The sequence below is a fragment of the Dasypus novemcinctus genome, chromosome 13 (assembly GCF_030445035.2).
Source record: "Dasypus novemcinctus isolate mDasNov1 chromosome 13, mDasNov1.1.hap2, whole genome shotgun sequence".
Taxonomy (NCBI): Eukaryota; Metazoa; Chordata; class Mammalia; order Cingulata; family Dasypodidae; genus Dasypus; species Dasypus novemcinctus.
This window is the reverse complement of record NC_080685.1, coordinates 97,641,722-97,646,521: the sequence shown is the minus strand read 5'-3', so window position 1 is coordinate 97,646,521 and position 4,800 is coordinate 97,641,722. Positions and strand designations below refer to the sequence as shown.

Genomic DNA, 4,800 nt, shown 5'->3' with positions numbered 1-4,800 from the left:
GGACCGCGCTGCCGACGGGCAGTGGCCTCGCGCAACCTGAACATCAACTTTCCAGAGAGGCACGGCTCGCGCAGGGTGCTTCTTTCTCGGTTCCCGGGAAAGAGGGGAAGACGATCTTCCCGCGAAGGTCTGGGCGGGGGAGTTTCCCGAAGAATGGTCTCGAAGCAACTAGCCTCGGCACGGAGTTCGTGCAGCTTCCAGACCGCGCTCGCGCACGGAAGGCTGTCTGGACCTGAGAACTGTGCAGGATTTTCCAGTCCAAAAAGCTGAACCCCTTTGGGACTTCTGACGGGAGCAACGACTGTGACCCGCTGGCCGGGGGAGGGGGCAGGGGTGCCGCGGCAGCGGGAGCGACACCAGGCGCCTGGGCGGAGCCTTCAGCCCGGCCGCGGCCAATGGGCGGCGCCGGAGCCGTCCAGTTCCCGCCCAGCCGCGCGCCGCGCATGCGCGCTCCTACCCGTCAGTCCCAGGCGACCTGCCTCTCTCCCTCCCGGGGCGGGGTTGCTGCGGTCCGCGGCCGTTTCCTGCCCGCTTCTCTTTTTCTGCGGTGAGGGGTCCTGCCCACTTCTTTCCCGCCAGTAACAACGGCCAGCGTGCCCACGTGCACCCCCCTCCTCCGCATGCGCACACGCGCGCGCACACGGGCTCCCTGCGTTGCGCAGCCACCCAATCCCCGGGCCCGGGGTCCCTGCTTAGAGCCCCTGCAGGCCCCAGGTCAGAGCAGAGCCCGAGGGAGTACTGTGGTCTCCCAAATGCATGGGGGGAGGCGGGTTCTCAGAGGTGAGGGAGGCAGGCCTCCAAGAACCTGGAGGGTGGGCGAGCACATTTTCTGCTTTCCATTTACAGACGAGACCGTAGGCCTTAGGCTCCGTCACTCTGAGCCTTGGCAGGCGTTCTTGAAAAATGGGAATAACCCAGCACTCCAACTGTAAGTATGCGTGTGGTGAAGAGTAAAGGACAAGTAATGCAGTGCCTGGCACCCACGTGCAAGTGCCCACTACCGGGGGCGTTTATGGTCCCTGGCTCTGTGCCGGGTGTAACCCCAACAGGCCTAGCCATGGCCTCAGCCCCCAGGATTTTCCAGGACACGCATCGATTGCTGCCCCAGGTGGAGGACACATGGGGGAGGTTTTGTCACAGTGGAATAGCCTGGCTGACTAATTTGAAGCCAAATGGGAATAGTGATACTTCCTCATAGAGTTGTGGGAAGATTCCATGTTTGACAGTCACCAAGACCTCCTCAAATTAGCTTTTTTCTCTGTGCCGCATAAAATTGCTCCAGAAAAACAAGAATGCAAAGTCTATCTTTTAATGTAACCATGTTTTAAAAGCACTCTTAAAAAACTGATAAAGTAACGAGTAACAAATACTTTTACACAGTGATGAACAGTTTGTAACCAAATAATCCCTTTCCCTAAATTACTCTGTGCAGTGAATTCTGATTTCATGTGTTGGATTTTTTTTTTTGGAGGTCCTGTGGGAGATTGAACCCAGGACCTCCTGCATGGGAAGCAGATGTTCAGCCACTGAGCTACATCTGCTCCCCAATGAGAGCTGGAGTTTTCATTTGTTTGTTTTTAGAAGGACTGGGGATCGAACCCAGGACCTTGTACATGGGAAGCAGGCGCTCAACCACTTAAGCTAAATCCACTCCCTTGTTGGGTTTTCTTAAAGCAGGAGTTTAGCCACAAACATTGTGCTACGGATTCAAGTTATATATTATATATACATCATTATTCATGCTATCCAACAAAAAAAGAATTTACAAAGACTAGGTGGGAGTCTAAAGTTCTGTACAGGTCATGGGTGGAAAGATCTCTCCCAGAGGAGATTCCAGAAGTTTCCTGGGGAAGAAAAACAAGGAGAGGAAGAGGGAGGCTTCAGCTTCATGTGTGAGAGATCAGAGCAAGGCCAGCTGGAGGCCTGTGCGGGGAGGATTTCGGTGAGGACCATGACCCAGAGCCTCTCCTCTCCTCAGCTCCTCGGCTGCTTGTCTGCCCTGCCAGGGTAGCTGAGGAGGGAAAGAGATGGGGAGATTCAAGGAACGGGCAGCAAAAGAACCTGGCAGGCACTTGGGAGCCATCTGCTCCTGCTCATCCACAGGGAAGTGGATTTAAAACCACCCAAGAGCCCGGCTTGGGCTCCCCTTGTCTGGTAGAGTCAGCGGCAGAGCTGTGCACTTGGAGATCCACGAGGGCAGATTTGAGCAGCTGCCCAGGGATGCCATGCCGGGGAAGGCAAAACAGAAGCCACCGGCACGAACCAGGCCAGCTGGGAAAATGTTTGCCCTCAAAACTGCTGGCCACAGGTCACCGGCAGGACTGGGGTGCTATATTTTCTTCTGTGGCTCCACCCAGTGAGAATATATACTAAAAATGATAATAATGAGCATGTCTGGGCATCTATTGCAGGTCAGACACTACATTCATTATTTCATTCAACCCTCAATGGAACCCCATGAGACTTGTCTTCCCCCCATTCTACAGGTGAGGCATCTGGGCTCAGGGAGCGCCAGGAGCTGGCCCGTGGTCTTGACCGGCTCGTGCAGCAGGGCTGGGAGTCAGCTGCAGGTCCCAGGGACTCCGGAGGGAGCTCAGAACCCCCGTCTCCCCAGCACTGCCTCTCACTACGTCTCCCTGTATCTGCCGTCACTTTGCCCCCTCCTGCTCCCCAGCTAGTCCCACATGCAGCGGGCCAGCTCCCTGGAGCCCACAAGGAGGGTGAGGTCTGAGGTCTGGGCAGAGGGCAGTGGGCAGGCCTCGGGGCAACAGCTGTTAAAACGAGCCGTGGGGAGCAGGTGTAGCTCAGTGGTTGAGCACCCACTTCCATGGACAAGATCCAAGCTTCGACCCCCAGTACCTCCTAAAAAAAAAATAAAGCGAGACCTAAAGCAGAACGAGTGTGGTGCTTGTTATTTCTAAGCCCCTCCACCTTCAACTCAACTAGGCAAGTCATGCAAACGACTGCCAAGCTGGGATCCCGGGTGAATCCCACTTGCCTTCTGTTTGTATGTGCCACTCGCACCTTGAGTAAATCATCTGACGTCTTGCTGCCTCAGATTGCTCATCTGTCAAGTCCCGTGGGCTCTTGTGCGATGAAACGAGGTGACGCTTCTGCAAGGCCACAGTACGGGCTCTGAGAACAGGCCAGGACGGGCTGCGGCTTTAGGCTTTCCCTTCTGGCTTTGCTCTGGCGTGTTCACCCCCATTAAAACGCGGCAGCACCGAGACTTCTTTCCTGCTGGGTTTAGTCAAAGGGTTGGCACTAAAAACACAACCAAAAGGGGCGTGGGGTTTTTCCTCCTGGGCTGAATCCGGACTCACGTGTGCTGGGGTGGGAGGCCCGCGGGAGCGGCCGGCTGCTTTCTGAACCCTGTTCGTCTTAGCAGGTAGATGCCATCGCAGCCTGCTGTCCTCTGCTGTCCTCTCCTAGCCCCTCCCCTTCTTACGGCCCCTGCTGGGTGCCAGAGTCACCCACGGGGCTGGCTGGAGGAGAGGGTATGCACTGGTGATGGGGCGACGCGCCGTGCACGTGTGAACAATCAGCTGGCGGCTGAGCCATGGGAGTGGTGGCAGTGAGGCCGGGAGGCCCAGGGACAGGACATGCGTTCTCCTGGGGCCCCGGGGCCCCGGAGGGCCGCCCGGTCCTCGCACTCCATCTGCGGTCCTCTGCAGGCAGGCTCCTGCCCCAATCAGCGTGAAAAGGCTCTCACCCACTTACCCACACTCTCCAGAGATCCAAATCCAGTGTTTACATCTCTGTCCCTTCCTTATTTGCTCTTTCTGCAACATCTGGGCCTGGGGACCATGCCTGGATTCTTAAAACCACTTCCTCCATGGGGCCCTGGTTTAAATTAGTCCCATATTTCCTCCTCCCTCTGTTGTTGCTTGTCCTTGGTCTCCTTCGCTGACTTTTCTTCTGCTGCCCGTAGTCAGCTCAGGCTCTCCTGCCAGCTCCCTGCTCACTCTGCACCGTTCTGGGCAGATGCCTCCGCACCGGGCTCCTGCTCCCACCAGCTCCCAGCTCCCTGTCTCCAGTCCAGACCGCGCTTGAGTCCCTCTGCCTCCCGGCCAGCTCCCTTGTCAGCCCTGGGGATCAACGTGGACTCCTAGCCTCTCCACCCCCAACCTGCTCCTCCTCCAGCCGTTTCCCTGGAGTGAAGCGCTCTACCGTCCATCTGGGCACTCAAGCCAGGAGTTGCCCTCCCTCTTCTCCATCCAGCTGGTCACCATTTCTCCCCTAATCTACCTCCCAGGCGTTTCGTGGCTCCTTCCTCCTCCTCCTTTCCCACAGCCATTGCCTTAATTCATTTGGCACCATTTTTGGATTGCCACCGTAGCCTCCAACGCGGCTTTCCGGTCCGGCCGCATTCTCTCTCTACACTGTTACCAGCGTGGTCTCTCTAGAGCACACATTTGGTCATGTTACTCTGCACACATCTTCCACTTGCATCACCGTCAGAATATTGCCTCAACTCTCGGGTCTTCCTGTTCACCTGTCTGACCGTCTCGCTCACGAGGGAGCTACACGCACCCTTTGCTGTAAGTGTGTGTCTGCATACTGAACCTGCAACTCCAGGCTCATGTGTCTGACAGCTCACTTAACAGTTCTGGCATGTTTTTTCTTTCTTTTTTTTTTCACAAATCAATTTTACTGGTACATATTATTAAAGCATAAATCCATCCAAAGGGTGCAATCAATGGGATTCAGTATAATCACTTGATTGTGCATTCATCACTTCATTTTCAAAGCATTTTCATTATTCCAGTAATAATAATAATGATAATACTAAGAAACAAA

The 4,800-nt window shown here is 55.5% G+C and overlaps 1 long non-coding RNA gene across 1 annotated transcript; it reads left to right on the top strand.

Moving 5' to 3' along the window:
* Positions 1-476: 476 nt before the first annotated feature.
* On the top strand, positions 477-2,896 carry LOC101444755 (uncharacterized). The gene is made up of 3 exons (XR_189093.4): positions 477-547; positions 847-928; positions 2,487-2,896. It is a non-coding gene; the product is annotated as an uncharacterized lncRNA (long non-coding RNA).
* The last annotated feature ends 1,904 nt before the right edge of the window (positions 2,897-4,800 follow it).